At 40.2% G+C, this 11,452-nt stretch overlaps 1 protein-coding gene across 1 annotated transcript in view; it reads left to right on the top strand.

The window, feature by feature from the left end:
- Positions 1 to 8,767: 8,767 nt before the first annotated feature.
- LOC134207871 (uncharacterized) overlaps positions 8,768 to 11,452 on the top strand; it is a 54,238-nt gene continuing 51,553 nt past the window's right edge. The window contains exon 1 of the mRNA XM_062683847.1: positions 8,768 to 8,993. The gene's annotated coding sequence lies outside the window, so the exon portion shown is untranslated. The remainder of the gene's footprint in view (positions 8,994 to 11,452) is intronic.

The raw sequence follows: 11,452 nt of genomic DNA, 5'->3' as shown, positions 1-11,452 counted from the left end.
TGAAACAAACAAGTCGTTTCAATTAGATTGCTCTGAGAATACAATAGGTTATGGGCCTATTCATCGTTTTCAAGCCGAAACTCTGAAGAATCAAAATGGCTACCGGAAGTCAAGCAGGATCAAACGGAAGTTCTGTGCAAGCAATTTCAAGTCTGCCGGGAATTGAACGGTTATCCGGACGGGATAATTGGGCCACGTGGAAGTTTGCTGTGCAAACGTACCTCGAGTTGGAAGATCTCTGGGGAGCCGTCAAACCGAAGCAAAATGCGGATGGAACGTACGAAGCTGTGGACCCTGCGAAGGACCGAAAGGTAAGAGCTAAAGTGATTCTTCTTCTTGAGCCGATAAATTACGTTCATGTTAAGGAGGCGAAAACGTCACACGAAGTGTGGGAAAACCTGGAAAAAGCATTTGAGGATTCCGGTTTGACTAGAAGAATTGGCCTGCTTCATAAGCTGGTGAAATCGGAATTGGTAAGCTGTTCATCGATGGCCGAATATGTGAATCAGGTGATTTCCACAGCGCACCAGCTGAATGGAATCGGCTTCAATATTTCAGAAGAATGGATTGGTGCCCTACTGCTCTGTGGTCTTCCGGAGGAATACAGGCCGATGATCATGGCTCTGGAAAATTCCGGAACGAAAATCACTGGTGACGCCATAAAAACTAAGCTTCTGCAGGAAATACAAATTTCAACGGCGGACGCGGCGTTGTTGTCGAAAGGTAAACGTAACCATAGCAACCACAACCATGGTTACCAAAAGCTCGGACACGAAAATCACAGCAACAGATCCAAGCAAGCCAACCCACCGAAGGGACCGAGATGTAGAAAGTGTCAAAACTTTGGGCACATTGCGAAGGATTGCAGAATGTCTAAAAAGGAGATGCCTTCTGTACAGTCCTGACGACGTTCGAAGCTGGCAGTGAACCTGACTGGTACTTCGATTCAGGAGCAACAACTCATATGACCCGGAACAAGGGTCTGTTGCAGAACGTAAAGTCATCCAACGGTGCTGTCGTGGCCGCAAACAAAGCTTCTATGAGGATTGAAGCAACAGGAACAACTGTACTCAAGCCTATCTGTCAGAAATCTGGGATCGAAATACCTGTGAATGATGTCCAATATATACCAGAGCTGTCGGTGAATCTCCTATCCGTCAACAAAATCGTAAGTAAGGGCTACACGATGGTGTTTGACAACGATGGCTGCAAAGTCATCAACACGAGCGGTGGCGTGGTGGCAACTGGGTGCCACGAGAACGAGCTTTTTAAGCTGGAACAGCGTGACCAAAGTGGATCCAATAAAGCATTGGTCTGTCCGGCGAATGATTCCCTGGATGTGTGGCATCGGCGAATGGGACATCTCAGTACGGCGGGATTAAAAAAGCTATCAAGTGGCCTGGTGAGTGGAATTACAATTAACACTAATAAATTTAGTAATGATTGCAGCGTGTGCGCAAAGGGAAAGCAAAGTCGGTTGCCCTTTGGGAAGAATGGTTCCCGTGCGAAAGAGCTACTGGAAATTGTTCACTCGGATATTTGCGGTCCGATGGAAGTACCATCCCTAGGGGGTAGCAGGTACTACATCGTATTTGTGGACGACAGATCACGCCGCATGTTCGTGTATTTTCTACGAACAAAATCCGAGGACGAAGTATTGAAGACATTTCAAGGCTTCCACACAATGGCAGAGCGGCAAACCGGCCGCAAAATCAAGGTGATCAGAACCGACAACGGACTGGAATACACGAACCAAAAATTCCAAACCTACCTGGAAAAGTTTGGTATTCGACATCAGCGAACCAATGACTACACCCCGCAGCAGAACGGTATGGCAGAGAGAGCAAACCGAACGATCGTTGAGCGTGCCAGATGCATGCTGTTCGAAGCCAACTTAATCAAGTCATTTTGGGCGGAAGCAGTTTCGACCGCGGTGTATTTAATCAACCGGTCACCAACCCGTGGCCACAGCATGACACCCGAAGAATGCTGGAGCGGCAAAAAGCCGGATTTATCACACGTACGAATCTTCGGTGCCAAAGTGATGGTTCATATTCCAAAACCGAAGCGACGCAAGTGGGATGCTAAAGCCCGCGAATGCAGACTGATTGGATTCGATGAAGATACGAAAGGCTATCGTGTCTACGATCCAGTGACGAAGAAGATTTCGAGAAGCCGTGATGTGACATTTATCGATGAGAACGATGTTGGTACCACCGTTTCGACAGCCAATAGCAGAAAACCAAAGTTCATCATACTGAATGAAGAAGAAGCAGTATCATTGTCTCTAAATCCCGGAGAAGCTACCGACAAGCATTCAATTTCCTTGGAGGGTGCGACTGGTCCAGTTGAGGTCGATGAAAGTGACTGGGACGAGGAAGATTTCGAAGAAGTTGAAAGCAACATTAGTAATTCTTCCGTTGATACCGTGACAAATGTGACTGTGCTCCCACCACGTCAAACTTCAAATCCACCTTTGTCACAGGTGTTGAGGCGCAGTGGTCGGGAGCACAAACTTCCAGGCAAGTATAATAATTTTGCTATTTCGAGCAAAGGCTTGCCCTCTTCTCATACTCCGCAGATTTTTACACCTGATGACAACATTCCATTACATCCCGATACGGCAAGCGGCGAAGGAAGTAGCTCGTCCTCGGGGCCTGAGAGGTCACTACAATTTACTGGTGTGGTTTCCCAGCAACAAAGTGACGAGTGTCTCGTCGTTTCGGACGATCCAATTACGTATCAAGAAGCAATGTCGCGTGACGATGCCGACAAATGGAAAGTTGCTATGCAGGAGGAGTACGATGCACTGATGGACAACGAAACATGGACCCTAATGGAACTTCCTGTGGGTAAGAAGGCGATCCGTTGCAAGTGGATATACAAAAGCAAGCAGGACGTTAACGGAAACCTTGCACGACACAAGGCACGTCTCGTCATTAAGGGGTTTTCGCAGCGAAAGGGGGTAGATTATGACGAAACATATTCCCCGGTAGTTCGACACAGTTCGCTGCGATACTTGTTCGCGATGACAGCAAAGCACAATCTGGTTGTTCATCAGATGGATGCGGTTACTGCATTTCTGCAAAGTGAACTAACGGATGAAATCTATATGGAGCAACCTCCGCTCTTTGAAAATCGACGGAATCCAACCCTGGTGTGCCGCTTGAACAAAGCACTGTACGGACTGAAGCAATCCAGCCGCGTCTGGAACAAAAAACTGGATCAAATGCTGAAGGAGTTTGGGCTGACCCAGGCAAAATACGACCCTTGTGTATATTATCACATCCAAGACGGTAGTATAATATTCGTGGCAGTATACGTAGACGACGTCATGCTATTTTCGAATGATAGTGGTTGGCTGGAGCAAACAAAAGCGTTCTTGAGTGGTAATTTCCATATGAAAGATCTTGGTGCGGCAAAGAACTGCCTTGGCATTCGGATTACACGCAAATCCGGATCGGTAGAGCTAGACCAAGAAGCATACGTGGAGGCGATGCTCACAAAGTTCAACATGGTGAACTGCAAACCAGCGAAAATTCCAATAACCGAAAGACTCTCAAAGGACATGTCTTCGAAAACGGAGCAGGAAGCGGCTCGGATGATGCAAATTCCGTACCAAGAAGCGGTGGGTAGCCCAATGTATCTGGCTCAATGCACTCGGCCGGATATTTTGTATGCCGTTAATCAACTCAGCCGGTACAATTCTAATCCCGGAATGCAGCATTGGATTGCGGTGAAAACCTTGTTCCGCTACCTTCGCGGAACATCTTCGTTCAAGCTCGTGTATCGCAATGATGGCGGAAATGACATAAATGGCTACAGCGACGCAGATTGGGCAGCCGATGTAGATGACAGGAAGTCCACCAGCGGCTACATTTTTACGCTGCAAGGAGCAGCTATCTCGTGGTGCTGTAAGCGCCAACCAACAATTGCCTTATCGACATGCGAAGCAGAATATATGGCTCTGTCCGCTGCTGTTCAAGAAGCGTCGTGGTGGCAAGGGTTAACCGCACAATTTGCGCCTAGTTGTGCAATTACTATACACTGCGATAATCAAAGCGCTATTGCGATCGCGAAGAACGGCGGCTACAATCCTCGGACCAAGCATATCGACATACGCCACCACTACACAGAGAAAAAAAAAGTTGGGATTCCAACATTTATCTAATTTCATTCTAAAAGTAAGGGAAATTTGGTATTTTTAAGAGCTGAACCTTTCCACTCAAATGCTAAATTGATAGATTTGAAAGTTTTTCTTTCAGTATAGAGTTCTGATACTGACAATGAAACTCTTAGATCAAAATAGAAAAAATGGTCAAACTGGCTTCGCAATTTCACTTTTTTGGCCGCACTGACGGGCAGAAACAATGTAACTGGCAGCCCACGACCATCCATCAGTTACAGTTGGAGGAAAAATGAAGCAAGTGCTAGCGGCAAGAAACATTTTCTTTTCACTTGAACAGGTATTTACTTAGACAGTTTTTTATAAGGAAGAAGTAATTTAATAAAGCATGTTATCTAATTTTTAGTACTGCACTTCGTCAAGCCGCTGTTTATATTCCCGACATCCCGATGACTTCCCCGTGGAACTGAAGATGCCCAATACGACACAGAACGGCATAATCGAACTAATTCAGCATCACAACTACGATCCCCATAAGGATGATGATGCTTTCTTCGATGAATCGGCGAAGGTGGCAGCGAACTTGGCGTCGTGGGAAAGATCGTAGTCCTGGTGGCGTAGTAGCTCGATAATCCACATGATGTAACATGTCAACGATGCTTCCGGAGCGGTATCAATCGCAAAATGAGTGGTATGAGAGCAATAGGGGAAGTCCCATGTAAATAAATCTCAATAAGGAAAATAAAAATAAAGAATTTCAAACACACATAACCGGATACGAAATAATTTCATTTGATAATTTTACAATTGTATTTTACCAAACACACTTAAAATGAACATTCCCATCTTGTTGTTTTGAGAGCATAACTTGTTGAAATAATAGATAAAACACATTTGGATTTGAGAGGAAAACTTTTATTTTAAATAACAGTTGGGTTTTGCCAAAGTAACGTTTTTTGCATTGGTAAATTTAACAGTCTTATACTTTCTACTGAAAATCACTAACTCATTTTCTTAATTTCACCAACGATTCTTTTAATTTTACCAACGATTTTTTTTTGTGTGTACATACGGGATGCGCTAGAAAGAGAAGTTGTTAAAGTTAATTATATATCATCAGAAAACCAACTCGCCGATGGCCTCACAAAACCATTACCTCGTTTGAAATTTGAAGCAAATCGTGAAGCCATAGGAGTCGTAGCTTAAGGAGGAGTGTTAGGATCTAAGTAAGCCATGACTTTGTTTTAAATAAAATTATTCAGTTATTAGTCACACGTGAAACAAACAAGTCGTTTCAATTAGATTGCTCTGAGAATACAATATGCACTCTAACGGAACGTACACACGGTAAGGCAGTTTGATCAGCATTGACTCCACCTCTCGTTTATTCAAACATCCATCAAGTTTTACCAACAGCGGCACGAACAATCAATTTATTCGACCAACAATATCACACACGAATGACCGAAGTGCCAACTTGCGTACCAACCTTCAAAAAATATATAGGGGTTTGTGCAACTTCACAACAAATGCTCAAACATGTTCGGCGAACCTTGACTCCACCCCCGTCAACTCAAACCAAAATCAAACCGTTTTAATTTTTTCCAACCGAGCCACCAACTGTTAAATGGTTATTCGAACAACTTCACACACGTTCAAACAAAGCAGCAACCGAAGCGTTTTCTTGGGCGCGGAGTCAATGTTCGTCAAACTGCTTGACTGGTGTGTACGTTGCATAATACGTAATTCTACATTGATTTTGCGGTCGTGTCTCTGATACAACCTTGTTATGGGAGCCAGTGTTGGTAAAAACTCAAAATCTCAAAACTCATGGATGATTCAAATCAAGCGTGAGTTGATACGCACCCAACTCAGCACCTAAAAACTAATGGATGGGTTGAATCATCCATTTGAATCATCGTAAGTTTTCTTTTGTTCTCCTTCGTTAAAAACAGTGATTTAACGTTTGTCGCATCAAATTATTTACACTCTTTTATGTATAAACAATAAATTGCCCCAAAATTGATTTCAAATGCGTTTTTAACCAAAATGATTTTTTGGCAAATGAGTGAAATGATGCGTTTTAGCATGAAAAACTCAAGCGTGATGCATTCCTTTAAAATCGCAGACGATTTCGTTCGCACGGGAGCGCTCGTTGATTGAGATTTATGAGTGATTTTACCAACACTGATGGGAGCGATTTTCTTTAATTTTTAGTTGACCGTTCCTGGGTGTTAAAGTGGGCTGATTCGCTGGTTCTTTGAAGTTGAAGCGAAAGTGGAACGAGACTGGAAAAAAAAGCTGCACACTTAACTCATTTCACCGTATTCGGTAAATTTTACCGAAACTCAACAGCAGAACTGTTCGGTAATTTATTTTACAGATTTTTTGTAATTTTTTCCATTGCTCATCTGTCAAAATCACCGAAAATCAGTTGAATTACCCAAGTAACCATGAAGCTATATATGCGTGTAAAAACACAACCCCAAAAGTTTACTTAAAGTGGAAAAGGGCAATTACCTATAAGACCGAATTAATGGTTCATTACATTGACATGTTGAAATAAAGCATCAGTAATGCATCGCTGCATTCGTAATGCTGATCTAGAGTATCGTTGTCTGACAGTTGATAAATAAACGCCACTTCACATCATTAAAACTGATCTAATGCAGTTAGCATTTAGGATGCCGATTTGTGATTGATATATGTGCAATATTGTAATGCTTGGTGTTACTTGGGTATTTACCGAACGGTTCTGCTGTTGAGATTTCGGTAAAATTTTACCGAATTCGGCGATTTATTTTAAGTGTGTGGGAGGGAGAAACAGATACGAAAAATGTGTGTGTCAAGCCGAGCCGAAATCTAGCTGTCAGTGTGAGCCGAAAACGAAACTTCGGCAAGCAAATTTTTGAAGGCAATATAACAACAATAACACGCAAAACAGAATTTAGTCATTTCATGTGGCGAGTACGTTGATTGTTTTTTCTTGTTGAAAATTTACTTGTTGCATGACGACAGTATATACTTAATTTGATGTGTAGTATCGAGAGCTCCCTCCCAGGAAAAAACTAGAAATACTAGAATAAGAGATCGGCGAAGATCGCCATCTTGTTTCCAATCAAACCGTCAAAAGCGGTTCCAATTCGACTTGTTTACATTTTGCATCCATAAGAAGCAAGCTAAAAGTTCAAGTGCTGCCAGTATTATTTTAACGATTTCATGTTTTTTTATACGTTGCCATTTCGACAGTTTTCCACTCCACCGGTCTCTGGTTATAGGGTTGCTAGAAAAGTACTTTTCAACGACGACGATTGCCAGTCTTTTTTTGCAAGTCGCGGCCACGAAGCCGACTATTCCGAGCTAATTATTTTTATCGACACGCATTGAACTCGCGTATGAACATACTTTTTCGACACAAGTCGCGACTGTTTGTACAAGAGAACTTAATTTAAAAAAGAGAACGATTTCGCCGACGCGACGACATGTTTTTTCTCGCAAGTACTATCATCGGTGGAGAAATAATAAAACCCAGATTAATCAACCTAGCGGAGCCGAAAACCTCATTAATAAAGACAATAAAAAAAAAAAACCTAGCTGTGATGGCGCCTTTCTCGCGTAAAAAGGTAATAAATGTAGCCTTTACGCTTACACCTCGATGATGTACAAGAAAGGCAAAACAGTTACACCGTCTAATGTTATGATAGAAAGTTTACACTAGTAGACGACAGATGGCGCTGCCAAAAGTTTCTCGAATTTCCTATGTTCGAATTTTGACTTTCGGACAATTTCATGGTACTATGAAACTGAACGAAGAGCATACTTACGCCTAAATGCGTGCAACACGAGCATCTTTATAGTACGATGAAACGCTTAATGGGAGCAAGTCACGGATAAACTGTAAAAATATTCATTTTTCATAACACATTATTGTTCTATGTGACTATGTCTCATCACTATTTTAATATTATCTATTTTTTGCAATTTGCAATTATTATGAAATTCAATAGTGATCAACAGCGTTTTAGTCTCTGTCGGATGCAACTTGTTGCAAGAAAATCAGTTAAGAGTTTCTATGTGAAAATTTGGCTAATGTTTTTTATGGCATTTTGTGCACACACACACGCACACACATACACACACACACGCACACACGGACAGACAGACATTTGTTCAGCTCATCGAGCTGAGTCGAATGGTATATAACACTATGGGTGTCCAGGACTTCTATCAAAAGTTCGAATTTGGAGTGAAATGATAGCCTTTCGGTACAACTTTGTTGTACGAGAAAGGCAAAAACAATATCAACAAGGTTCAAACGCTTCGATCAAACGTTTGTTTCTTTTTTTTCAATTTTCAGCTCACGAATGGCTCACGACTCACGTTTTGTTTGCTGGAGATTGACCTATAATACAAAGTGTTACACTCGTGTCCAATAAAATAAACAAATTACAAATTATATAAAAAAAATCAATTTTTAGGTTTATATTTAATTTTACGCCTTTACCAAACGTTATATGTGAAAAAATCGCATTTTTCGAAGCCAAGACGCGCACCTTTTATTATAATCAGCCGCCGCCATCCCTTCTGCATCAAACGCCCATGGTTTCCTTGCGTGATACGGATACGTGCGTGTGCGTAAATTTTTCTAATGTTTCGTTCGTTGCGGATTCGTCAAGTGTGAAAAATCGTCTCGCTAAAGTGAAAATAACACCGGTTGGAAAATCGAACTTTATCTCGGCGATTCGGTGCAATTGTTTATCAAACCGGTAGTGAAAGGTCCGGTGAAAGGATTCCGTATCAATTCCGTGCGAAATATATCTGTTCGAAAATGTGCAAATTGTGGAAAATCATCGATGAGAACGTAAACGTAAGTGTCTTCTTATTATTGTTATTTTTCTCTGCACTTGCTGCGGCCCGCGAGCTGCATCAGAATTTTCACCGTTTCGTGCGTTTTTTTAACCCGTTCGACATAAAACGAATTGAATGCAGTGTGGCCAGTAAAGTGCGCATAGTGGGAAAAGATAGGATTTAAAATTTTCATGGGAATATATTACACCCATTGCTTTTCTATATTTTCATTTAAAAAATAATTATTTTTATTACAATATATCAAGCATAATTTTTCATAAGGACGTATGTAACAAAAGTAAACAAAACGAGGTTTTTAATACAACATGACAATCACACGCGGCTTTATATAATACGCATCGATTTTACTGATTTTAGATCTTAAAATTCTTTAATTCAATCTTTTTACGAATCGACGTATGTAAAAATTTCTATTTTTGAAGTCTCACTGTTACATACGTCGCTTTAACGTATGGAAACTAAGAGCGACCTATGTAACAAAAAAAGCAAAACAAAACAAAACTGCAGTTGCGCCAATCGTGCACTATGGAAAACCGACCAATGTACACCGACGTCTGTGCAGCATACCGGTGTATGTATAATTTAATCGTTTTTCACAGTGAATTTGAATGAACTGAGCTATGATGTGAAGCACGCTCATTGCGTGTCATGTAATGATGCATGCCAGCGGAAAAAAGTATTGAAAAAAGATTTAGTTTTAAAACAGTTTTAGAAAAAGTTTTGCCAACTTTCTGCAAAGGATTTCTCGAATCCTCATAATTGTTACATACGTCGTTATGAAAAATTATGCTTGATATTGCATAATTTATAATATAGTATAATTAAAATTATTATTTTTTCAATATTTCATGCGATTATTCCCAATAAAAATTAAGTTTAGTTTAAAACTAAACTAAACATTTCGCTAAAATCCAATAATTTAAATTGAAATATCAGCCTTTAAAAAACTAGAAGGTTGTATCGAAGAATCGACCGCGAATTAAACGTAGAATAACGTATAGTGCTGTAGTGGATGCGGAATTTGATCATCAACATTCTGTGCATCGTTCATGTCAGATGGCCAATAGCCGAAATGTAGGAAATTTGCTTAAGTTTCCATTTCTTGGTGAAATTAAATTTTTCAATAATTAAATGCATTTTTGGTACAAATGCAGACTTTTGGTACACCTGTTCTACCTTCATGGTAAAAAATATGCATTAAGCCGAGTGGTTTCGAATGAAAGTTGCAATTATTCTAATATTACAACCTTTTCTTGTATAACTTATTCAAATATTAGAAAAAAAAAACAATTTAAATATAAAGGATTTACAAAACAATAAAAAGCTTTTTAATATCTTTTGTTCCAAAAATGTTCCAAATTAAGATGCACTTAAGATGCACTCGTCCGAAATCTAGCTTGCTAACAGTTGGCGATAACTGGATATTGCTCAGAATACAGATTTTTCAATTCGGCTCTTTTCACCATTCAGGGTGCACAGGATTCATCAACATTTTGTGAGAGTTTACATATTTTATTGTTATGAAAGAAATGTTATTAACCATTATTAGTACCTACCATCATTTGATGCGACCCCAGATTGTGACGACCAATGAGTCACATCTAGAAGCTGAAATGTTTTTCAGTTATTTAGTTTTTCAAATTTAGCTAAAATTATACCTTTTTCTCTATGTTGATTGATTTTGATTACTCGGGATAAAGCATTAGCTGGTAGATCACTTTTACGTAGTAGTGTTTTACGGTGTAAGATCTACCAAACCGAGCCCTAGCTTAATTTCATTTTTCTAGCTAGGGCAATAAGTTGTGGTATTTCAAGGATTTGTCGTATTTAGTCCTCGCTACCAATTGTAGTTTTAGAATTATAACAAAATAATTTTACCCTGCACATGGTTGAAAGACTCAAATTCCTCTTGTTTGAGACTAAATTATATGCAGCGGAAACAGTTTTTCTAGCAATTAGTTATAAAACCAGGACCCATCGATTTAGGCTGAACTAACTGCTGGAAAAAGTTCGAGTTAGGGTTCTATGGATGTACTAACTCTTCATGAACTGGTAAACAATGGTAGTTCGAGGAACACACGAAAATTCTAGTAAACAACTTCTCTAGATTGAAATGGTCTTGTAAATAGAGCTAAATCCCGGGTTTGTAGCTTCACTGAAGATATTCTAGAATCAACCCAAGTAACCAAAAGTTCCTAGGGCTCCGATGCATGGCCAATTAACAGTATTACTGTTCTGTTTTCTCAAGGAAGATTCGATAAGGGGCGCACCTATAATGAGATTGCTCTCTGTGAAGGGTTTAAATAGCGGGGCCGTGTCATGTACTCTTGAGAAAACAAAACAAGAACTGTATCGAAACCGATGCTTCATTTCATTTTAATAGTAATGGAGTAAGCTATTCTAAAAAGCTCTAAATAATGTTCTTGACAATATGTATGTGGTTACGTTGGCATAAAT

This window comes from Armigeres subalbatus, chromosome 1, assembly GCF_024139115.2.
Source record: "Armigeres subalbatus isolate Guangzhou_Male chromosome 1, GZ_Asu_2, whole genome shotgun sequence".
Taxonomy (NCBI): Eukaryota; Metazoa; Arthropoda; class Insecta; order Diptera; family Culicidae; genus Armigeres; species Armigeres subalbatus.
The sequence above is the reverse complement of the archived record's forward strand: the minus strand, read 5'-3'. Positions and strand labels throughout refer to the sequence as shown.